At 36.9% G+C, this 26,325-nt stretch overlaps 1 long non-coding RNA gene across 2 annotated transcripts in view; it reads left to right on the top strand.

Annotated features, from left to right (window-relative positions):
- The first annotated feature begins 4,885 nt into the window (after positions 1 to 4,885).
- LOC110015753 (uncharacterized) overlaps positions 4,886 to 26,325 on the top strand; it is a 42,672-nt gene continuing 21,232 nt past the window's right edge. For both annotated transcript variants that reach the window (XR_002290996.2, XR_013658340.1), the window contains exons 1-4: positions 4,886 to 10,855; positions 11,158 to 11,564; positions 11,687 to 11,753; positions 16,501 to 16,611. This is a non-coding gene — a long non-coding RNA (uncharacterized LOC110015753). The remainder of the gene's footprint in view (positions 10,856 to 11,157; positions 11,565 to 11,686; positions 11,754 to 16,500; positions 16,612 to 26,325) is intronic.

Raw genomic sequence — 26,325 nt, forward strand, 5'->3', positions numbered from 1 at the left:
CCCTCAGAGCTGGTGGCTGTGAAGTGGTGAAGGTCAAAAATTTCAAGCCTATTTATAAGGACAGCTCTCTATGATCTTTGATGTCATCCGTTATTTGTTTTTAGTGACGGTGGAATGTTCACCAAGCTTTTTTTAAATTAAAGATTTCAATGTGAGAAGCAGATTCAGGTGGGGTGGGGGTGGGGGGTGGGTTGCTAAGTGAGAGCGGAATGTTGCAGTTGTTGCTATGAAGGAATGTTTCACAAAGTTGTTTTTTAAATCACAGGTTGTTTTTAATCCGTTAGAACGTTTGCCCAAGTTGTATTATTGTTTGATACAGTGTATGGAACATGATGAGTTGTGGTTATGTGCAGGGGGGTTAGAGAGGGAGGGAGGGGGCAGCTAGTTGTGCTTCTTTTTCTTCTTTTTTTTATGTAAACACACTTTATTGGGCATTTTCATTCTTTCATAAAACATCAACCTTTTTACACTCTTCCCAGCCCCGTTAAGCTAAAGTCATACTTATATTAGTAAAAGTAAACATTTTCATGTGTATTAATAATAAATAATAATAGCTACATATGCATGTATTAATGAATGAATGTGTGAATGAATAAATGAATGAATGAAATAAAAATAAAAGTTAGAAGTAGATAGTAGGGATGTAACGATTAATTGACTCCATCGATGAAATCATTTATGTTCCTATGATCCAATCACACCTATCTGTCTGAGGCAATTTTTTAATTGGCGCAGATCGACCTATACCAATATAAAATCATCTTAAAGTTAAATAAATTGATTAAAATCGATCCCAAAAAATACTGAGGACCAAAACCGGAGTTTGAACAAAGTCCAGTTGATTGATGATTAATGTCTCAATCCAAATGGTTATGTCTATGTTTATGAATCCCTCTCTGCTGCTGGAAAGAGAGCTGACACTTAACATTAACAATATGTTTAAACAGACATCATCCAATACATCTTGTTGCATTGATATCTACTTGTGAGAAGGAGTGAAAAGGAAATATCTAAACTAATGGAAAAAAATTTGTGTGTGTAAGGACACATACGGCAAGGATTAAGTATTCCTAAAATAGTAAAATTGCTTTTAACATTTCAACCAATTATGGGCTGTCTCACATTTCTGTTTTACGTGTTAAGAGTACTTTAAAAAAATCTGCGGTTGAAAAATAAGCAGGAAGACAACAAGAAGATAAAATGATGAGACACAGTACATTTTATGCTCCACATAAAGAGGATTTCTAAATATGCTTTCAAAATCAATACATTTCTCAGACTTTTAGATTACATGGACTAAATCAAAGGACTTAATCAATAAGCTGTCCTCCAGTGTTTGGGATCAGGTGGCTGTTTAAACAGACTCCTTCAGGCGTATAATTGGACTGACCAGACAGTAAAAAAAACACGTTCAACCTTGAGTTTACTAGTTGCAGCATCTGGAATGTCTTTACAAAAACACACACGCCCATGCATGTACACACGTATAAATGATTGTTACTGAAAGCAAAATGTCTGTCTCTGTTTCTGAATTCAAATGGAAAGAAAAAGGCCCAAGTACATTTATTATTGCAGTTTAACTTCTTGTAATGTTTATGTTGTTATACACTAAACGCAAGGAATGGCTTTTTTTCTCCGTTTTCTTCCTTGTCATTCCTTGTCAAGAGTTGACCTTGTGCAGTTTTATGAGAGTGTTACAACAAACTACAAAGGGACATGACGAGATAAAATATGGGAGACTGCAGATCATAAATATCAAGGTCCAGGTGTCACTGCAGTTCTCAACTGAAAGGTAAAGCGCTTCTAAACCAGCACATCTTTCTTGAGGATCTCATTTTGAGATATATGTTTATATCAAATATTTGTCTAATAATGGTGTGTGTATAATCTGTAGTTGCTCCTATTTCTCCTGGCACAAAATCTATTCAGTGAAAGTACAGTATACTAACTGTTTATCTGGCAATGGTAAACCAGAGCACATGCTCAATTAACCACATGTTCAATTCACTAAAATAAAGATACTATAGGAAAAGATAAGGAATTTCAAGCAGTTAAGATTTTCCCACCACAATCTGCACTAGTCCCATCAACATGTCTGAATCTCAGTGAGAGTTTCCTCTTCTATTTGAGAGACCAGGCAAGGTTAACCAGCAGTACATTTGGCTATATAAAAAGGTTTGATTGACTTAACAATGAACTCTGAGCAGTGTTCTGACCAGTGGGTTCATCCTGACAAGTGAGTCCTCTAGTTCAACTAATTAACTTTTTCCACCCCACCACTTTCACTCACATACCTTTTTTTTACATCAAGAATTTTGTAAAACATGCTCAAACATCTTGAAAAGATTTATTAATCAGTTTCTCTGACAAAAGCTGAACTGTTTCTAAAGAAAGAACATTTTTGGGAGGGACCTGGTTAAAGACAAGATGGCGACTGACATCATCGACCAGAAGTGGAAATTATACAATTACCCTAACCAAAATTGTGCAGAATTGTATAAAAATCTTTTATCAAAGCTAAAAATGGGGAGAAAAAAACTGTTAAGATTGCCAGTTAGAATAATTATCTTATTTTTATCCAATGAGCAATTGACTTTCGGTTTTGGTCGAGGACTTCCAGAAGTGGAGGCTGATGTCTGCAGCCAGGTCCTCTTAGAGTGTTTTGTTGATGAAGGCATTGCTGTGATGAAGAAGCACTTCAGAGCTGCAGATATGGTTTAACTTCTGGTGATGGTGTGATTCCTGAGCAGCGTGTCCAGAATCACAAGTGGTTTCCTTAAACAGGTTACCTTTTTAAAGTCTTATACACACCGTGAAAACTATAGAAAACACAAACAAAACACTTAATTCTTACAAAAAAGCAAAAATAAAACATAAATAAATCAATAAAACAACTGGATAATAAACATTCACACTCACAATAAAAATACTAACATAAAATAAACATACTTTGCTGGCTGTAAGCGGGCAAAAAGGGATAAGAACTTTTTCTTTCTTTAGCTTCTTTTCTTGATTGATTCTGAAATTTCTCTTTGGATCTTACTTCCTCATGCTCATTTTTCTGTCTTCTACTTCTCTCCTTTCTAACCTAACTTAACTACAGCAGTAAAATAACCTTAAAACCCTTCTAAAAAAAGACACATTAACCTGAGCTAGTGGCTCAGGTGGTTGAGCAGGTTGTCCAATGATCGAAGGATTGGCAGCTTGATCCCCAGTCAACCGCCGCTTTGTCCTCTGGCAAGACACCCCGCCCTCCCTCACCCCAGCATTGCCCCACTGGTGTGTGAATGCACATGAGTGCTCCTGGTGATGGTCAGGGCAGCTGTGGCGACATTCGCAGCTTACCATCACCAAGTATGAAGGAGAAGTGAATGAATAATGCACACATTGTAAGCGCTTTGAACGTCTGGAAAGGCACAGATAAATTCAATCAATTGTTATTATTATCAAAAGAAAATGTGTCAGTAACAAGGGCATTATGGCCGGTATTTAATTTATAAAATACAAATGACTAAAAATCAGTCTGAACATTTACATTTTTTAGCCTTTTGAAAAGTAACACTTCATGTCATTGGGGACATCTAAAAGAAATCACACATTGAAAGATTTCATTCAGTGGACAAGCCTTTTTCATTGGTTTTTCAAACATGTTCGATATGTTCCCCCTTTTGGTTATGTTTATGCAGAGAACTGCTACACAACTGCCTTATTGACTGGAATTCAAAATAAAACAATTAAAACTGTTCTAGCCAGTGACTGTTTTGTCGAAAAACCATCAAAAATCATGTGTTTTTTGTTTGTCGGCCCCTTTAACCGTTTAACACCAGAGCTTTAGTTCCATTGTTTACACTCTTTCAACTACCATAACTCAAACTGTTTATGCAATAAAAATTATTCTAGCATGTTCTCAAGTGGAGACAAGCAACATTGCACAGATATTTACACTTTACAGTAGTGAGGTGCTCACCCTATGGATGTAAATCACGGAGAGACGTGGCTTGCGCTGGTGGAAAGCTAATAAAAAATGTTGCAGAATAATCTGATTCCCGTTGAACGCGTCCAGTTATGGAAGGTTAAAGAGCATGTGTTATTTAGGTGATGCCGGCGACATTTCCGTCATTTTAACATGGGTTAACCAGCCGTTCATCACCCATTTGCATTTAGGCCAAAGCTCCAGTGACTCCTGGCTTCCTGTGCACGACATCTGGGATTTACAAGAAGCTTTTGCCTCATTCTGCTCCCTGACTACAGGGAACATCACATGGACACACACACACAACACAGCGTTCTCAAATGTATGCTATTCTTTTAGAGTGAGAAGAATGTAATGGACTTTATCTTCCTAAAACAGTCTTCTTGACTTATTGGCCCTTTCCTTCTCTCCTGCATTGTTTCACTTTTCACCTGCAGCATTCATTTGTATCACTTTCATCTTACTGATAATATGCATGAGAGAGTGATGCAGCATTAAAGAAAGCTTCTTTCTGCCCTTGTTTTGTTATTCAAAATTCCTAATAAAAACCGGTCCACTCAGCACTTATAGTATAAACCCTTTGACTGATTATTTTCTTTGCACTTTCCAATTATACAAAAAAATATTCTTCAGTGTTTGTTTGTTTTTTTTCAAGATGATGCCGAGTTAAGTGGAGTGAAGATGAAATTGTACATTTCAGATTAGCAACATAAGGTGTGAAGAGGTTAATATTCACTCTGTGTTTTTGGTTTATTTGGGTTGTTTTTTTGTTTACTTCAAGCAATCAAAACAAAAACAAGACAAATACAACAGGTTTATGCATATGCATAAACTCAATAGCTTATTTATTAAGTACATTTTGCTAGTATGGGTTGGACCCTCTTTTACCATCATAACTGCCCTAATGCCTCAGCTGATTAGAAATGTGCATTAACGAGCAGTTGGACAGGTGTGTCTCTTAAAGCGGCCAGTGCATAGATATTTTAAACCTAATTAAGTTATGGAGTTATAGTTTATAAGAAATAAAAAGGAAACACTTCAACAGCAAATATAAAGCCTGAGGATCAAAAGTACAAGTTGCCAAAGAAAAATTTTAATGCTTAAAACTGTTAGCGTTTGTTATAACTTGTGCTTTAGTTTCTCCTTTATTGTTCTAGCTCTTTTCTTCATTTTGTTTTTTTCTGATATTACAGTAAACATAAGTATCTTCATTTACTAAAAAACTTCAGGAGAGACAAAAATAAACAACAGCATGACAGAAACTCTTGAAGTAACGCTCAAATGCAGTGTTTAAGGATTGTGTTCCAACTACTCCAAAGTGACAAACCTCACTGGAGAGTCAAGTTTTTCTTATGTGCCTCTCAAAAGTAGCTTCATGGTTAACCGGGGAATAAATTCTACCCTGAGCAGTTTGGAAAACCCTCCAAAAAGGTTGGAGAATCATCCATAAGGAAAAGAGCCGAGACCTTTTTGTAATTTCATTTTTCAGGTAATACCAGACAGTATGTGTCTTTGTAACTAAGTATTATCGGCCACTGAAGTAGCCAATTGAGGAATCAAAGTAAAATTTACTGGTGGAGAGTAATTTCCCTCTTTGAGCCAAATCAATAAAAACTTCACCAAGTATTCTGGTTGATAACAACTGAGAAGATTCTTGTTATTTTCAAGGTTCAATAAAGCTTTGTTTTCGAATCAAAGGAAACACCTATTTTGGGGGGTATTTTTTGCCCCTTCCTTACTGAAGATGACAGAAGATGCAGAAGTGGTAAAACTTTTATTTTTGAGATCCAACACTGGCACAAATCTTGACGAGACAGACAAACAAGATTAGTTTTTAAAATTGTTGAGTACATTATGCATTTCAAACTTTTTTAAGAACTTGATTTGTTAGTTACGTGCTTGTGCCTCTGTCCCACACGAAGCCTGATAAGATAATAGAGGTAAAAAACAGAAAAGCACAAAGTCACAAGCACTTGTTTTGATTGCATGATGTCTTAAACTTATCTATTCAACTTATCTATCCCTACTGCCCCTGTGGTCATTCTGGCCTTGCCTGAACAGACGTATGTCTTCAGTGTCATTTATGTGTTATCCATGCACATTTGTGGAATTTTTCCACAAATGTATTATTAAAAAAAAGAAAAAAGAAAAGAAAAGTTTTTTACAGAAATGTTATTGCATTTAATTGCCTTTTTTTGTAATTCTTTTTTAATTAATAATAAATGATTTATGCAGATTAAACGCACGCAACTGCAGTCAGTTCAAACTGACAGCTAATTAGTGGTGTAAGTGTGAGTGACTTTCAGTAATGATTCCAGACTATAAACTACTGAATCTTTGGTGTTTTGCCCTTTTTTTAGAGCAAGCATGGTCAACTGTAATAGTGGAAAACCATCAATAGTTTGGAGGCTTATATATTCCAATCAAAATCAAATAAATGAAAAGACAAAAAACGAACAAACACAAAACTGCAGAGAGTGAACATTTTTTCCCCCAAATGTCTGGTTTCTTTCATCTTGTAAATGGCAAAACAACACAAATGCCCTTATACAACTGACATTTTAATGATTGCAAAGCAGCTGCTTGTACCTGAAAAGCTGCAACCGTGCCTTCAAGGAAGTCTGTTGCTTGAACAGACTTCCTTTTGAGTATTGTGCAATTTTCTGGGCTAAATCTTGGGTAATTACAATAATTGTTTTTGTGATTACTGCTTGAGTGTGATGAGCTCCCTGCGTGCTGCAACTTTCTGACCATCAACAGGAAACTGTCGTATTGGGCAGTAGAGAATGAAATAGGTCAAGCATTTGGTCCTGCCACTCACAATAGTCCTCTTCTGACATATGACCTTCTTTGTAAGGCTGAGTGAAAGTGATTTTTTTTTTTGTCCTGGTGCTGGTCTGATCATTCCTGTGATAATGGTGTTGCAGCTGCAAAGATAAGCACTTTATCTCACATCAGTTTCTCCCAAAAGCTCCCCGTCTTTATATCAGATCAAATACTTCACCCTCTCTGTCTTTGTAGGCCTTGGACACCTCCCAGAGAAAGGATTACAGACAGTATATCAAAGTTGATGTCCGTGTCATTGTTAGATCTGTTGAAGTATGTATATTGTAATCAACTTGAAACCAAATCATTATCACTTCTAAATTTAGAATTTTAATTTTTTGCTTTTTCAGAGGAGCTGTGGTTCATAGCAGCATCCCCTACAATGGGGGGAATGGCACCCTAAAGAGTTTCACATGTTTCTGAAAGTGTGCAAAACATTTTTAACCTTTTTGACACGTGCTCAAAGAATTTTTGCACCCACATATCATTTTTACACAGGATACACTGGCATTGCAAAAGAACACAATTGTTCTGCTCTTGCCTTTTTTTGACTTTTACAAAAGCACACATTTTGTTTGCAGATATAAATGTTATTTGAATGCAAATTCTATTTGGGTCTTTTTTGTGGGGAGTTTGCATGTTCTCCCTGTGCATGTTTGGCTTTTCTTTGGCTTCCTTCCCATCATCCCAAAACAGGATGTTTCATGTGTCGTTTGGTGAATCCAAATTGCCCCTTTGGAGTAAGTGGGTCTGTCCCTGTAAGCTTTCCTGCAAAGCTGTTCAGGGTGGACCCTAATATCTAAGATGGGCAATCAGCAATCCAGCAATGTCATGGTCCTTTAGAGTGAAGCTGGTATGGATAGCTTAAAGGGTGGCTTCTCAAAGCATTGTGCTTTTTTTTTTTAAACTATCAAATTGCTGGTGACATTCCCAGCCTTTTTCACTGTTTTTATTGTTTTCTTAAACATGAAGGGGCAGGAGCTGAATTACAGTGTTTTAGAGTGAAATTGACACTGAAGAGGTAAAAATCTTCCATGGAACCTTCTAATGTAAACTGCATGATTGCAGAGGACTTTCAAACCAATATGAACATCATTTATTAGTTATGGTTCCCATAAATGTGGATTTTACTTTTTATTTCTTTCAAGAGTCCAGATTCTAGGGAAATCAGACAATCAGAAAATCCGTCCATAAATCATCTTAAATAAATGAACATCCTTCAGCACAAACTGTATTGTCTGCACACATATTTAGCTATGACTTAACCCTTGTGCTATCCTAGGCACTTTAACGTTGGAAGTTGGGTCATCTAGACCCACTAGACAGTGCGCTGAACCTTTTTTCTTCAATGATTTGTGATCTTCACTGGTGTCCATGGATTACAAGAAATCTTTCCAGCTTTGTCCACCTTTGTCATGGTAGGGAGAACACGTCAATGTAAGGGTGGGGTCATCTAAGATGCCACAAGGGTTACTACAGCCAGATGACAAAACACGTGACCTATAGATGTGCGCTGGCCAATGATCCATCAGGATTTGTAGAATAAACTGGCCACAATGGGCCAAAGGCGAAAATACTTCTAGTGTTGGTCACTGTGAGGGCAGAACCCATTGCCCCACAGTTTAGTTAAGTTCATTTCTCTGTTGAATAAACCCTTTCATTTTATTTCACACATTACATAACAAAATTAACTTAATGACTTGTGCACACATTTAGTTTATTTTGTATTGTTTTGAGTAATTCTATTCTTTTGAGTTCTATCTGAGGCCTAATGCTGGGGACAGGGGAAGGGGCTGGGCAAATCCCTGATGATGTGGCAGTGGGAGGAGCTGAAGAAGTTCCTGATGACGTGGAAAGGCAGGAGCATGGACAACTTCCTGAACAGTTCCATCTGGAGAAGATGTAGGGGGAAGACAAAGTTTATTCTTATGCTGGACTATTGTTTGTATTTTTTTGGATATGTTAAACTTGTTTTGAAGTATAAGTTCATTTTCTTGCTTAAAGCGTTAAATTACTAGTAATTTACTACTTTAGTTACTATTCAGGTTTTGAATGTTTTGTATTTGTAGTTCCCTCCCTATTGTGTCATTGGTCTGATCAGCCTGTATAAAATCTCCCTTATGTTTCCTGTTGGTGGGTCGGTTTTGGTTCAGTTGGTTTTAGCTTTTGTTATTGATTCTCTCAGTTACATTTTTGTTTTGTTGATGCCATTTTAATTTAGGCCCATGCAATTTTTGTGTTCGGTAGAATAAAACCCCCGATTTGTAGATCGTTTTGTCATGTGGCTTAATCTCTGCCGAGCGGACCCGTACAGTCCCCAAAACATTAAGATAGTTGAATCAGAAACCTAATTCAGATGAAATATTCTGTATTTAGTCAGTTGTGTATTGCTTAAAATTACTGAACAGTTAGCCAGAGGCTAACGTAGAATTTCTAGGTTTCTGTTGTGCTTTTATCATGTAAAGGAAGATATAAACCGGAAATCAGTTGTTAAAACATAAAGCCAGAGATTTTTTATGTGGATTGAAATTTCTTAGTCATGGTGCTAGAATGGTAATAATGTAATCCATTGATATGCTAGAATGAATTAATAAAGTTTGTCTAATGATTTTTGCTTTTTGTTTACAGCTTTAAGCCTCTCCTGCTGGTGCTTTAAAAATAAAATGAACTGAATTCAGTGTTTTTATTATGAAGAAATACTTTCAACTTTTCTTTTCTGTTGCACATGATATCATAAATTCTCGTAGTGCACATTTCAAGCATGGGAGATATTGGCTGATATCCTATTTTTCATTCTAAGCTATATGTGATACACACACAATGCAGATTATATCTTACAAACATGGTCTCAAGCCTGAAATTGAAGGTGGGTTAAGGGTGGAAGATTTTCAGTGCCCCACGAGTTGGATGTGAGAAAAGGAATTCCGGAATGCGCTGGAGGAAATGTTGGAACTAAGGGGATTTGAACAGACGGTGTGGAGGTGAAGGAAACAGAGTTGAGGATATGTTAGATTGGCATAATCTGTGGGAGTGGGCATGAAAAGAAATGGATGCAGGGAACAAATTACTAAAAGATATAGGAGCATAGGGATGCATACAAGAGTTGAACGGCGTGCGTTCTGTTACCGGTATATTCAGTGAAGAATTTGCAGTTTGAGAAAGAAACAAGACTGTTAGCTAGTGTCAGTAAGAGGAGAAGCGGAAACAAAAGATGCACTGACAGGTGAGTGTCAGGAGCGGGTTTGTGAGTAAACCAAAGAAGCCAAAGCGAAAGGAAAAGTTAGGCCTTAGTCACATGCACCTGTTGATCTGTACAGGTGCTGCAGTTTTTTGGGCTGTCTGGGCCTAAGACGAGTCGTAGACAAGTGTGGCTGCATCTAAAGTTGCATACACACCAGGCATGTTATGCTTGTTCAAGAGGGCACTGAACAGGTGTTTCTGAACACGCTTTAGAATATGGTGTTCACACAGATCTCTTGCTAATAGCACATGTATTTACAGTTGGAAGAGGCTCGGTGCGAAATGTCAAAGCAGTGCAAATCTTGCGAATCTTGCACCAGGCTTTTCCATTCACAGCTCTAGGATTGGTTTAAATTTCAGCCCGCAGACAAAAATCTGTCTGGTGTAACTGTGTCTCGCCTATGTAACCCAGGTAGTGTGACCCCACTCTGAGGTTTATATAGTACTTAGAGGTAGTAGCCTGCTGTTGTGGGTTATTTTGTTTAGAACAGAAAAAAAAATGTTTTTTCCTAACAAAATTAATGTTAACAAATGTTATATAAGAGTGGTCATCTTAACTGGCCACCATCGTTGTTGGAATTGCATTTTTGGCGTGCGGATTTTTAGCTCAGAGTGATCATCTTACTCCTACTGAGATCTTTGTGTGATTGTGTTTTTTGCAACACCGTGTGCAGAGTCACAGAGGAAGAAACGGAACGTGGGAGTGAATAACCGAATTGATATTGGAGTTTCAAGAAAGAAAAACCTCGAAAGACTTAGATTTATGCTGGCGCTGCCCTGAACATTTTTTTTTTACTTCGCACAACGGATATCCTTGTGAGTTATTGCAGCTTTTCAAATCGCTGTTAGCATGCTAAAGAGAGTTGGAGCCTGCACAAGATTACGTTAAAACCAGTTGGGATAACTTTTATTACTTTTTATAAGAATTTGTCGGTTGTTTTATCTTCAGTCACATTGTCAATTATAACCTGGTTAATGCAGTTGATAAATGTGAAAGACCATTGTATGTTGTTGCTGTGCTGTGAAAAGGAAAAAAAGGAAAAACTTTTTGAACTGTTTTATTTAAATTTTTAATGAATAAGAGTTTAAAATGAATAATATTTCTGCACGTTGTGCAGGCTGTTTTTTTTTCATTTGTGATATTCCAGAGGAGTTTTCCGTCATCTGCCATCTTCTGTTCCCGGTACTTCACGCCTCCATCTTGGTTCTTTCCCCTTCTCGAGTGAAAAGAAAAGGTCCCATCCATCATCCCCTTACACCCAAACCGACTCCGTGAACTACATTCCTGGACATTAGAGGGCGGTAGGGATGTTGAGTGCACTCTGTCATGATCGGGCGAAAGTTCAGAGTGACCCAAATGCTGAAATTCGGAAGGAGACTCAGACAACGAGGTAAGTTTAGGAGATTTAATGGGGAGGTAAATGAGTGATGATTCTTTCCAGGCGGAGGCGCGGCTACTGGCTGGAGGTTTCTTGCAGCGGACTTCCAAGGGTGAATACACGGGAGACCAGAGGACAGCGACCAGGTGAGTATCCGGAGAGATTTTTGAGGTAGAGCGAAAAGCACAATGAGTAGGCAAAACGTGGCAATGAGCATGAGCATGAGCATGAGCATGAGCATGAGATAAGACCAGGCTATGCACCATAGGAGGAACAACGAACTGGCGTCGAGTGAAGGTCCAGAAGCTCCTTATGAAGGCTGCAGAGATGATGAGGTGAGTGGGAACAGCTGGTCGCGTCCAGAGCAGAGCAGGCGGGGGAGGGGCTGACAGAGGCACCATGACACACTCATTTGAGGTTTTTTTTTTTTTTTTTTGGAGCTCCAAATTACAATTTTCCCAGAGATTTCAGTGGTTTTTTTTATTACTTATTTTTTGGTTTGTTTCTGAAGTGGAAAAAAAGTAAAGAAAAAATTTGTCTTCACCCAACCTGGAGTAAACATTTCCCCTCTACCACAGTGGACAGCCACCGCCTTTGGAACAGTAGGAGCAAAAAGAGGGTTACACCTACTTCACCCTTACTAACTCTTGCATGTTTAAGTTTTTGCCCTGACCTGTCACCTGCACCATGCCCATAGTAAAAGATATGCATTAACATTTTTGTTCTATGGGCTCCCCAGGTTGTCTACGATCTTAAAATTTAATCCGGGCTACCTGCAGACACCCCGTATCCACGTGGAAGGGCAGTTGTTACTAAGGCATTTACTAATAGGTGTAAAGACCAGTGATGGTGGTGCTGATGTACTAAGAAACTGGTAACTGAGTTGCAAATGCAAAAATTTTTGTTTGTTGTATCTACAGTTTAGTAAATAAGATTACATGCAAGTATATCCGTGACAATTCAGACTCTATGGCATACAAAGTAAGAGTGCAGACAGACTGAAACAAACACACTTCAGGAACCTCAGACAGACTCTTTTAAAAGCCTTTTTCATTCCAGTTTCTTTGTGTGTAGAGTTTCAACAAAAGAAAAAAAGAAAATAGATCCTTCAATGCCAACTATGTATAATCCTACACGAGGGTTACCAGGTAAAAACACTGTCGGTAGGATTAGACACAAAAGAGACCAGATGATTAATCGAACCAAAACATTTTGCCTGCAGTGCTGAGCGCTTCACCATGCATAGTATTAAAAAGCCATTGATGCAGCAGGCAGTTATGTTCTGTTGAGCTCATTTATAATCAGCATGGCTTATCAGGTCCAGCAGTTCAACAAGAATTTAGAGACAGGCTACAATGATTTTTTCACCTGATTATCTCCCCTTCCCAGACTGCTGATTTGTCCCACTGAGATGAGACAAATCACAGAGAATTACCCTCCAATTACACTCTACAAGCTGGCTGGAATTTCTTCATGTTTCATCCTCAATTAGCAGTACAAGCAAATGTTTGAAGTTAAATACTGATTAGTGTTGCTTTCGGAAAACGATTCCCCCCTTACCCCCCGCCTACGCAGCAACCATCTAAAACACGAAGCTTTAATAGATTTTTTTTAACATAATCACAGTCAAAATAGTGCACGATCAAAGGGTGCCTTAAATTATTTTAGATATTTATCTCAGTTCCATGCTCGTTGCGCAACAAACAGGGATGTGTTAATCAGAGCTTAGTCATGCTGAGCCATGTGTGACAAACAAGCAGTGAAGTCAGGCTGGCACAGCCTGGTGAACTTGTTTATGGCAACTGGACATGAACCCATGCTAATTATGCAAATCTTTATTTATTTATATTCCTTCCAACCTGTCCCACACAAATTTAAGATATCTACGTGCTATGCACCATATCAGTGTCTTAGACCAGAATGGAAGGTCCTCATTTGCAATTTAGAGAAGAATTAAGCCCCAAGACTGTAGGTATGGTCGTCTTGAAATTGAGTCACTGCATCTTAAAGTCTTCTTTATAAAACGTTTCACCACTCATCCAAGTGGCTTCATCAGTCAGAGTGGCACTGTGTTCAAGCCCCATCTATCCTCAAGGGGTGGTCACCCACATTTCTGCAATAGGATGGCTCATTAAGGGGACAAAAAAGAGAAAGCACAGTAAAAAGCCCCTCTTCCTGTAATCCAGGGGTGTCAAACTCATTTTCACTGAGGGCCACATCAGCATAGTGGCCGTCCCCAAAGGGCCAGATATAACTTATACATGTAACCAAATAACGAAAAATAAACGTAACTACTCCTTAATGTTAAATAACTCATTATTTAGTTATTATGAAGTGACAATTCCAGTTGCATGGAAAACATATGTTTGCTTGTTACTCTAGCATAAATCCTTTTACATTTGATTTTGTCAGGTTAGATTACAAGGACAGTGTTTAAGTCCTAATGTATAGTTGCCCAATCCGATATTCCCCCTAGAAATGAATAAAAACACACCAATTTTTATTTTTACTTTAAGAGATTAAAAGCTTGTAGGCTCTCGCGGGCCACAGAAAATGACATGGAGGGCCACATTTGGCCCCCGGGCCTTGACTTTGACACATGTGCTGTAATCCCTCCTGGCACCATTACATGATTGTTGGGTTAGTCGTGCTGGAGTTTTGAAGGTATGGTTAATTACAGAGAACATACTGTATGTATAGCTCTTATTGTTGTCTTTTAAACATTTTTCCTTGTTGAGAGGCGCAAAGACAAAATAAGTAAAGACAAACGTTTTGCAATGAAAACGAAATCTCACTGATACAAAACAGTGATGCACACTCACCTGCAACTATTAGGCAAACCTTACTAGAACCAGGTTGGACCCTCTTTTGCCTTCAGTACTGCCTTAAACCGTGGCATAGATTCAATAAGGTACTGAAAACATTCCTCTGAGATAATTTCGGCTTTATGACATGGCGCCTTATCCTGCTGGAAGAAGCCATCAGAAGATGCATGAGCATATGTAAACCAGCTCTTTTGCCAGCTATTTCTGAATTGACAAAGCCTTTTGGATAAGAGGTGAAACGTCTTCAACTTTCAAAACCAAGTCCAGATGACAACCTTTAAACCTAATAATGGGGAAAAAAGGTAAATGAAGTGCCTTTGACCTTTCATGATTGTCGGGATAGTCTCAGGTTTTCAGAAACTGCTGATCTACCAGGATTTTCACTCAAACCATCTCTTGGGTTTACAGATAATACTCAGAAAAAAGAGAAAATGTCCAGTGAGCAGCAGTTCTGTGGAAAAAAAATCCTTGTTAAAGCCAGAGGTCAGAAGAGAATGGCCAGACTAGTTCCAGCTGATTGAAAGGCAACATTCATTGAAATAACCACTGGTTGCAACCAATGTCTGCAGAAGAACATCTCTGAACGCACAACACATCCAACCTTTGGGCAGATGGTCCACAGCAGCAAAAGACCACACCGGTGCCGCTCCTGACAGCTAAGAACAGTAAACTGAAGCTACCGTTCACCCAGACTCAACACATTCAGATGTTGGGGTCAGTATTTGGCACCAGCAACAAGAAAGCATGGATCCATCCTGCCTTATATCAACGGTTCAGGCTGGTGGTGGTGGTGTAGTGGTGTGGAAGATATTTCTTGGCACACTTAGGCCCCTTAGTACCAACTGAGCATCCTTACAAATACACAGCCTACTCGAGTATGGTTGACCATGTCCATCCCTTTATGACCACAGTAGGGGAGGAGTCAGACCTGAAACTAGATAGTATTGTCTACGTAGATTACAAGGTATCGGGTCGTTAAGAGTCCTTTGTCCTCAGCTGGGGTTGGGGCGACAGTAGCTACCCTCCCCAACCTGGACATCTCTTTCAGCTGTTAATGACCTAGGAGGGTAGTCTAAGTAAATAATACAATCCAGTTTCAGGTCTGACTCCTCCCCCATGAGCACATATAAACCAGCTCTTTTACCAGCTATTTTAGAATTGACAAAACCTTTTGGATAAGAGGTGAAACGTCTTCAACTTTAAAAACCAAGTCCAGATGACAACTTACTTCTATGATGGAATCTACCTGGATGAATGAGAGTCTTCATAGACTTTTTTTCCCCATTCTAATGCTTAGTTTGATCTGGAGCCGATCATCTTAATCATGTCTACATGCCTAAGTGCATTAAGTTGCTGCGATGTGATTGGCTGATCATAAATTTGCGTTAACAAGCAGTTGGATAGGTACGCTTAGTGGAGTGATAGGTGAGTGTAGGTATACAACTGTTTAAAAATATTCCAAAAAAGTGCTTCATCTGAAAGTTTATCATCATTTTGCTTCATAGGCTTCATGTAGTGTGTTTCAATACTTTTTTTTAATCTGTTAGAACACAATAAAAACCAACATTTATTTGCATTGACCATTTTAAATTAAGTAAAAGCCTTTTGTTCCATATTTTAGCAGGTCATTTATCTGTGAACCCCCCACCCCCCACCCCAACTTCCATTTTTTGACAGCTTGAATATATATAGTTCCCTAGGACCACTTGAATGTAATTTGGCAGTATATGCCTCTTTGGCAAATTCCTCAACAGTCGTTCCAGGGCTCACTCCGCATTTTGCGCATAGCAGTAGATTTGCACAACAACATTCTCAAGTGGAAATTCAAAACTGGTGCTTTGTTATTTGAAGAAGCTGCCAGGTACACGCTTGTGGAAAGGAATTGCTTCATCACTCCCACCGGATACAAATCATTACCCACAGCTAAAGGGGCCTAATTCATCAAAGGGGCTCAGCTGGATTACACCTTGTGAAAAAGCTTTCTCCCCATTGAGAAGCCACACAATAACTCAGTCAGTCTCCGGTAATGTTTTTCAGAGGCGCTCCATTGTGCTGTTTCTTTTTTCCCCTCCTTCCTTGCATTGGGTCTGAGTGTTTCTTGCATTAGTCTTATTTTCTACAAAATGTATAGAACTGGACTTCCAGAAGTCTAAACGAGATAAGTGGGAAAAAAACAAAAACAAATCCCTTTCTCAGGGCTGTGTCAGAACAAAAATTGTATTTTTTTTTCTGTCTTCCTTCTTTGGCCTTTTCATAGTGACCCCCCAGCAGCATAAAAGCCACCTCTAGTGTCCTCACTTAAAGTGCGGTGCACTTCAGCGAAGTGGAGCATCACCCTGAGACTCCTGATGGTCAAAGCATGCTACAGGTAAGACGCGTGGCAAGAAAACACAGGAGGCTAACAACGCTCAGCAAGAAGTGTGCTTTCATTTATGGTACAGTTAAACATAGACCTCTGACACAGTTGAGTCGTCTGCACAGTGATGATTTAACACAGTTGATGCCTGCAAGCAGGGTTCAGTATGGATAAATTTCAGGAGAAGAATAAAGACAAGCATGGCATCATAGTTGTGCAGACCTGAGAGTAAAGCTTTAATCACATCTGCCCTTACGGGAGGATATGAGCTGTCCACGGGTGAAGAATTGGCAAACCTGTACAGGCTCCACAGGCGGCGCCTTGCTTGCACCCTGACTGTTAGAAATTAGACCAGGGGTGTCCACACTTTTTTGGCATGTGAGCTACTTTTGAGACGACAATGTCTTAAACGTCAACCTCTCTCTCTCTCTCTATACATATAGTAGTACATGTAGTATTTTGAGACTATAATACCGTTTAATAAACATAGTATTATGAACTGTTAGTAACAAACATTGTTTATGTACTGATAATTCAAAAACTACTTAGTAAGAGTACCGGTACACAAACATTTGTGAGGAGATCTTTGTATTTACAGATGAGGTGTTTTATTACAAAAACAGAAAGCAGCGACTATTGTATTTCCTGCTCTGCTGCAAACCGTGCAATGGGGGGAGCATGGCATTTCCAAAGGGCTGCTTGCTCCGTGGGCAGCACTCGAGAGGCGCATGCTCCAGGAAACACTGCTGCCTTAGTGGGCTTGGATCCATCGGGATGAAACTGCGGAGGAACGTTGGGCAATCCGGGCCTCAATAAACACTCCAGTGGGGCGGAGTGGTCTTATGCCGGGGACTTGACATGTCGTGGGGCAGGTAGCAACTTTGTGATGACAGACAGAATTTGCGCTCATTGTATTTAAACACGCATGTGCAGTGACGTATGTATCAGAGGATGTTGTCTATTTCGTTTCGCCTAATCGTCTTGTAATCTGGTGCATTTTATATATATTTTTTTTACTGACAATGTATTTTAGACAGCTTTGCAACTTGTGGTCTGAAAAACATTGTGTATGTTTTGTTTCTGCTTTTATTGAGTCTTTTGTAGTCTTTTTTTACTTTTTATGATCAATCCAGATTTATGAAAATGGTGATTTTCAGATTATTGTACAAAGTATCTGTAAATTGCAAAAATAACATGTTTAAAAGTTATCAGAACAGAATTTATCAACATAAAACAAAACTTCTTAATTTATTGACGGAAAAGGAATATATTTTATTGTGAGTTACTGACCAGTGAAAGTTCATTTTTAAAAACGATTTCAAAGATCATCAGATCATGACTACCTGGAAGTAATGTAAGTTCAGACCATGTTACCCAGCATGGATAGTCTATTTTCTTTGATTTTGTTTTTCCTCATACACTTGGCCTTAATTCTTCAGTGCAGCCTTCAAAACCTAGCTGCTTGAACATGGCCTTTTTCCAGAAGTGAGGCCCAATTCACAAGTCAAGGAAACTATAAACCCTTGAGCTTTTTCTTTCACAACCAAACTCTTAATCTCATCCAGTACATTCAACTTCATATCAAATAAATTCATTGCACTCGATTTAAGACACAGTCAATGAACAGTCATTTAATTGGGTAGAAATGACTAGTTTTTAAGAATTGTATTTTTTAAAATGAAAATTTTACTTTCTACAGTACTGAAAAGAAAATGTAAAAAAAACTAATCTAGTAATAATACAAGAAGTAGATGCTAAATTTCATTTAAAACCATTAAAGCAATGTGTAAAATAAATAAATAAAATGAATAAAGACAAAACATTTATTTAGTGTTCTCTTTAAACAAATTTAACCCCTTGATGTCTGAAATTTTTTAACGAAAAATGTCAATTATGCTTTTGCTTTCATGTAGATGGCAAATTTCGAGAATTTTGAAGTCGAGGTGGTTTGTTGCATATTTGCACCAATAGGCATCACGGGGTTAAGTCTATCTTGTGTTTGAAAACAAATAAGTTACTAATTACAGCCAAGAAAGAAAGACATTTAGAGGAAATGAGAGGGAAAAAAAGGATCCGAAATTGATAAGTAGTCCTCAATTTTAAAAACAAACTCTCAGAGTCATGCAATAAATAACACAAGTAAAAAGAAAAGAAAGAAAAGCAATTTTACAAGAAAACTGTTCAAAAGACCTGTAGTTTTAAAGGCAAAAAGAATTATTACGAAGTGGTTAATGCCAAAGCTGAACATCAAAAAGCCTTAAAGTTCTAAATAAACAGCTGATAAACAATATTAAAGTAAAAGCTCAGTTTCATGTTATGGGGGATGAAAACAAAAGGAAATTACAACTTCAGAGACTGCATTACATTAAGGAAAAAACAAAATAGATTGATCAAGTGAACTTGGAAAAGCTGAAAACAGTCAGAATAAATAAAAATGCTGACTCAAAGTCTATGCAAGAGGAACAAAAAAGAGAGTGAAGTGTGAGATTTTAAAGAAGCGCTGCATATTAAAATGTAATGAAAGAAGAAAATGCATTAGAACAGAAAAGGATGTAAAGCAAGGCCAAACTGTTCTACTTCTTCAGATAAAAGCTTGTTACTCAAAGGAAACACTATAGAGAAGACCCTAAATGAGCTTGATGGGGACTTGAGAAGTCTGTCAAAGAATCAGACAGACTAGAGTATCTGAAAATGGCAACCGAGGCATGGAAAGACAACTATTGCACTTAATGGATCTTGTTTTACAAAACCTGCACAAGTTCCAGAGCTGAAAAGAGAAAGAATAGATCAGAAGAGACAACTTGATCAGCTGGAGTTGGAATAAAATAAATTTGTTTAAAAGGCAGATGAGACTTCTTCAACTGATGGAGATGGACGATCCAAATTATTTAGATTTCAAAAAAGCAATATTGGGGATTTTAATAAAAAAATAAAAGCATCACCCTGCAAAACAGCAATTGTCGCTTCCTCATAACTCCACTTAAAAAAAAAACACTTATCACAGAAGTGTAACAAAAAACCAACCACAGCTCTCAGTAATAAGACAAAAAAATCTGAAATGTAAATGTATCAGAAAAACAGGGGAAGTGGAAACTGAAATGTAGCAAAACGAAAGCCAACAAACATCAACTTCTTCCTTTAAAAGTGAAAGCAAATAGGAAAAATGTTGTGCTACATTGTGGGCAGCTGTGATGTAGAGGTAGAGCGTTCAACCTCTAATCAGAAGGTCGTCGATGTGGTTCCAACCTTTTGCTATGTGTTAAAGTGTGAAGACAGTAAAGCCCCGCAGCTGCGTTTACATGGAAAAAATGAATCGTAAAGAGCGCCTGATCGGAGGAAAAATTTGTCACGTAAATACGCTGTTTGGAATACTCTGCCCCGATAAGAATCGTTCGGATCAAAATTTCTTTCTGATCGAGATATGTGGATTATGCAGATTGTTGATCCGATCGTTGTTCATGTAAACGGTTCATTCCAATCGTGTGTCCTAAATCCGGAAAATGCAGATTGTGTCAGGAATGATATCACAACTAAAACCAAGTATATCATAGTAATATAATACTTTATGAGAAATTTTATACCAAAAATATCTATACACATGTGCGTGTGTGTTGAAAACAAATGAAATGGTGTATTTGGAAAAATGTGAGATTAATACATTTCCTGTATTTCCACTCTTTGTTCAAAATTGGCATTCTTAATGGCACATCTGGACAAGAAAACAACAGCACAAAGTTACACGATCGATGTCACATTTGTTTTAAAAGTGTAACACTTCTTTGGCATATAACTATTCACTGCACTGTGACAATGTGAAAGAAGGGAGTGTTTGTTTTCTAAATCACAGATCATAGGATTAGAACTTTTGCTGCAACAATTTAAACTGAAACCAACCCTAAAAATAGCCCAATGCATCACCCTTATAGATTAGAACAGAGACTTTTTGCCTTTGAAATTTTTTTCCACATACATCGTGCCTTAAGGTATCCTTAATCGTGGATTGGTGAAACTGAAATAAAACAGAATACTTAATTTCTATCTTTTACAAACGACAATAACAATCAGCATAGTAATGGAAGCAGGGATTTTGTCTTAACATAGACATAACAGGGAATATTTCATGCATAGTTTTTTTTTTTAAACATAATGTGGCAAGGAGCCATCACTTAGGTCTTCATTTGAGCAGCTAAAATTCAATGTGTTGCTCATGAATTCATGGCCAGAACATGGTACACATTTAAAGTTTGAGCTTATATCTAACTCTGTCATACCCTTGTCACACCGAAGTTGTAAAAATTCTTCCAAATGACAGGAAAAAGAACATTCCTCTCACTTTGTTAACTGATGTCAACAAGTCAATACTTGAAATACACACCCATGTAACCAGAAGGGATGCACTCTATTTCAACACACTTAACATTGTTATATTTGAGCATATCTCCTTTTGTATTCTTTAAAAGCTTGCTGAAGGGGTGAAGGGCATATGGTTGAAAGAAATGGGAGCTACAAGCACGTTTATGTGACATGAAATCTTGATGATGGCCAGATATATACCTCAGATATTTTCTGAATACAATAGGAGAAGGTCAACCTGGAGGTAAATTTAATAGATCGGGGCCTGTACAGGCACACACACCCAGGCTGCAGCAGCCAGATTGTTCATTTGATGTGGCAAACTCACTGAGGAGCAATTCTGCAGAGGAGGTTGTTCAGAGTGAGAGATGCAATCCTCCTGCTCAGTTCTCATTCTTTCTTTTTATATCTCCTTTAAATCCTGTGCAGCCATTCATTTTCCCTCATGAATGACTCTCATTTAATCAAAACCTGTTAAGATTTTAGAATTTTTAGAGTCAACACAAGAGAAATATAAATATATTAAATGATGTGAGAATCATCACATACATGTTTTATGATGATATTTAAAAATGTAGTTATATTTTTTCAAAGAATTGACTTCAGATGTTTTTATTTTTATACTGAAAAGGTAAAATATGAAGTTCTGCAATTTCTATTAAAAGTAAAGGGGTAATGGTGTCAGGAGTTTTGAAAAACAAAAACGTTTTATCGTCTTCTGTTTATATTTCTTCAATGGGTACTCATGTCTCCAGTAAATCCACAGGGAACAGCATGTTGTTTAAGGCCATTTCAGCACCTGAGGATGGGAGTTTTATGTGTACCAACTAGTTTTCTTTGAGTCCATGGTTACCATGGTGTGTGCATTTAAATGTCCTACTTGAACTCAAAGGAAACTAGTTGGTACACATAAAACTCCCATCCTCAGGTGCTGAAATGGCCTTAAAACAAATCAATTCTACAGCAGTGCAGTTTTTTAGCGGTCCATTGTTAACCCTTTCCTGACAACACGTTGCTCTTTCCTTATTTAGGTTCAGCCTTCATTCTTTAGCTACATAGACCTACTAATATTTACACATTTTTATGACAGTAACATAAAAGTAGCCCCCTATCATCATTGCTGCATTGCTGGTGTCTTTCAAATAGACCTGAAAAATGTGAAATCATCTTTTCTGATCTTTAAATTACACAAAGCTTTTATTTTGTATCTGGTGTTTCATTGCAGCAGTTGGAAACAGAATTTTGGTCAAACAGGAATGAAAGACGGTTTTGGTTCTGAGCATTCTTACAGTCTTCATGACAGCTGCTAAAGGGAATAACTCCTGGATAATGACATCTTAATGCACTTGGCGGAGAAATGACAATCAAATTACAATGAGGCTCATTCAGTCATCAGTTACACGTGTTATTATTTTAAATATTTAAAAAAAAAACACCCAAATGAGTCTAATTAGGCATTAATATAATAACAATGACTAAATAGATAAAAAGAACTGACAGCCTTTGATTTGTTTCTGAATTTTGTTGGAAATATGCTTTAATCTTTTTGATTGAAATCTATAGTCATTGCAGTTGGCTACTGATTTCTAGAAGCCAGATGGTCTGAGTGACACCCATTCCGTTTTTTGTTGTTATTGCTTTTTTTGTAACATGCAAGTCGCATTCTGGTAACATCTGCTGCATCGGCTGGACTGGGTGTCCTGGGACCCTGAAGAGAGTTTTTCAGTTCTCTGTAGTTACCGGGTGATAGGCAGATATACGCCATTTGTTAGGAGTTCATTTGGTGCTTTCATGGTGAAGTTATGAAGTTGATGTTCTTAGCAAATGCAACAGCACAGTTTTGATCCAATAAATGACTGGATTTCACACTGTCTGCATCACACAGCTGCAAAGCTGTTGGATTCAAACAGGATTTGTGCTAAAAGGATGTTTCATTAACTTTACAAATTATGAGCACTGACACTACAGTCACATCAACACTAAATATGCACATTTCATAGTAAAAAAAATAGTTCACACAAATATGTCTTTCATATTGGATATTTATTATGTATTTTTGTTTACATTACAATGCCTTTTATGAATATCTGTCATGTTCTTCGAGTGTGCTGGATTCATGATGAATGCCTTTTTTTTTTAAACTCTTAATGAGAGCTCCCATGATGCATCTTTCCTAATGGAACATTTTGTCCTACCAAACAAATCTTCTGCAGTGAGCTGAATTCCACACACCAGCACTTCCTTTAAGTATCTCAGACTTCCCTCCTGTCATGCTTTTAGCTCTGTCACAACTGTTTTCCACAGATTTAAGACAAGCCTGATTTTTTTCTTTGTAGAATATTAGAGGTTGAGCTTTGAATTTTTTTTGTAAATGATGGTTAGTTCAGATATGTGACATCCATGACAGAACGTTTATATGTTCTATTAGGCATGCTATGTTTGTACAAACATGATTTAGATCTGATAGCAAACATCTAAGAAATATAAATTATTAGAATGCACAAATCTGAAGTTTAGAAGTTTTTATTCAATTTGTCTTATTTTAGGAAATTAAAAGTCCTCATGTCCAGTGAGGGGTTCTTTGCAATATTGCACCTGTTCACAGATCTTCTAATGATCTTTATATATGCTGTTGATTATCATGGGATGAGAATTGCTCTTTCCAGATCAAGATTTTTTTAGCTTTGGTGCTTTTTAGCAGAGCAATTTAAACTTCTTGTGCATTTTTTTTGAGAACTTATCACTTGCTTTAATTTGTGTTTTTGTGCCACCACAATCAGATTCTTTTTGTTGTCTGACCAGGTGGTGTGTGACAAACATGGATTCATCCTTCCTAAAATGAGTTAAATAAGACACTTGTATCTTGCATTACAGATGGGTTTTTTCTGCTTTTCTAAATATTTCTGTTTTTAATAAAAAAAAAGTGTTTTGCAGGCTAAAATGACTCAAGTTTTTAGATTCGAGTGAATGATTTGTTTAGTTCTATTGCTTTTTACTAATTTTTAATGTTAATAAGACACATCTACTGTTTGGATATCATCAGCCTACAACTAAACATAGGAATCACCTATTTACGTAAGAGGACAGCCATTAAAACTATAAAAATCCCACAATGTGTTGCTGTTCTCAACCAGCACAAAAAAACATTTTTATTATCATCATTAAGCTGACAAAACACTTTCAAATTAAAACCCCAGTAAGGAGTGCTGATAGTAAAAATTCACATCATGAAAATTATTTGACAATTTTACCACATTCAGAGATTTTTTTTCTATATGTGCTGCATTTATTTTACATTTGACATGTTCATTTAACATTTAAATGTACAATTTTTTCAAATTTTTAGATTTGTGAGTGACATCAAAAAGTACAGACCCGAAAGTAACAGAAAATGCTCTCATTTATGATAAGTACTGACAAAATGTGACATAAATGGAGCATATATAGAAAGAAATATCTAAATGTGGTAAAATTGTCACATCATTTTCATGAAGGGAATTTTTAAATTCAGCACCCCTGCAGAGTCAAGGAATAAAAACACTGAACTCTGCAAAAAATCTTTTGTTGCAGATTTTCATTCTACCTTTTACATTCAACACAACACCGAGAAGGCTTCCTCTCACCTGACAACATTACCCAATTCAGACCCTTTCTTTCCAAAGCCAGTGCAGAGGCTCGGATCATGCTTCATTACATGCAGGATCGACTATTGTAGAGTTCTATTCTCTGCTTTTTCAAAGCAGTCAGTAAAAAAACTCAAACTTTTCCAAAATGCAGCTTTAAACCAAGAGTTTTGAAATGTCTGCGCTGGCTGCCTGTCAGCTTCAGATTCTCAAAGGTTTTGGGCCTTCTTATTTATCAGATTTCCATTTTTTTCAGATTTTCATTCTTTTTCTAAATTGACTTATAAACATGCAGTTATGGATGTTTTGTCATTTGTATCTTCTGAATTTGATTTTAATCTTGTGAGTTTTAGTCTTTCCCAGATAATTTTATAAGTGTGTATATATAAGCTGTAGTTTGAATGTATTTTTTATGTTATTTTTTAAAAAGTATTTGCTTCTTTCATTTATTTTTTAATTCGGTTTTGGTAAAATTTTGTGATTTCTTTAATTTTTTTAATTTTTACATTTCCAGTCTCCTAAAAACAAACAATAACTATTTTACCAAAATCTTAGTTCACAGGACATTGTCTTAACACATGACATTTACATGATAAACTATGAATATGAATGAAAACTGCTTCAAAGTAGAAAAAATATTCTTTGTTTGAACAGTCACCAGCTGCTCTGTACAAACTCATAAAATGAAGCTTGGTCTGTTTTTGTGCCTTCTGGGGGACTTTCTGGTGAGACATTTCTTCCTGAATGAGACCCAGAGGCATATAGAGGACAAGCTGCAAAGATTGGATGTCACGGCTGCAGTTTTGATTTTTTGATTTGAAACGGTTTATTTCAAGCAATTAAGTACAAATAATACACAACAGCAATATAATCATCAGTTATACATTCATACAGTAACTAATCAAACTTAGGATAATTATACATATTAATAAATATTGCTTGAAAGGGAGTGGAAGGAAGCGAACTTATATAATCCCAACCCGTTATACTGTAACCATTTTATTATATGATTTATCAATATCCGGTTCCCAGTTTTTATCAGACAGAATTAAAAATCATAAGATATCGATAAAGCACATGACAAAGATGAATTACTTAAGTATTACGTCAAAAATAACTATTTTAGAAATCAACATGGCAAATGCAGATCAGTCATCTGAAATATATGCAGATTATGTTACTTATAAAAGCCATTCATATGAATAAAACATAATACTATATCAGTAAAGTAGACACAACACTGTTTCAGGAATTTTCATAGCAAAATTTCATCAAGTATCAAAAGTTAAAAACGTGCAAAATTATGCTACATTAGGAAAGATTTTTGAATCAATTTATCAATTTTTGGAGAAAGTGAAGTAATATCATTAAAAGTAAATCAATTTAACAATTTTCAATAAGTGATTAATCATTTGATTTACTTTTTTAAATATTTTTTTTGTATTTTTATTATTATTTTTTTATAAAAGTTTCTCAGTTACTCAGTTTCTCATTAGGATAAATCTGCAGAGTTTAGAAAAATCTTTGCCTAAGCTGCTTCGACAATTTCAGACCCAGCTAATAAAGACAAAAATGATTGGACTGGTAAACACAAGCTTTTTTGCATAGAACACAGAGTTAAAAAAAACAGAAAACCACTACCCTCAAGTCGGAGTTTGTGATGTCACAGTTTCCAAAATGAGCGCACAAACATGCAATGATCGTTGAATTCATACAGTATGAGTAATAGGAAAACAGGCTTCACTTGTAT

This window comes from Oryzias latipes, chromosome 10 (genome assembly GCF_053564925.1).
Source record: "Oryzias latipes strain Hd-rR chromosome 10, Olatipes_Hd-rR_3.1".
NCBI classification, from domain to species: Eukaryota; Metazoa; Chordata; class Actinopteri; order Beloniformes; family Adrianichthyidae; genus Oryzias; species Oryzias latipes.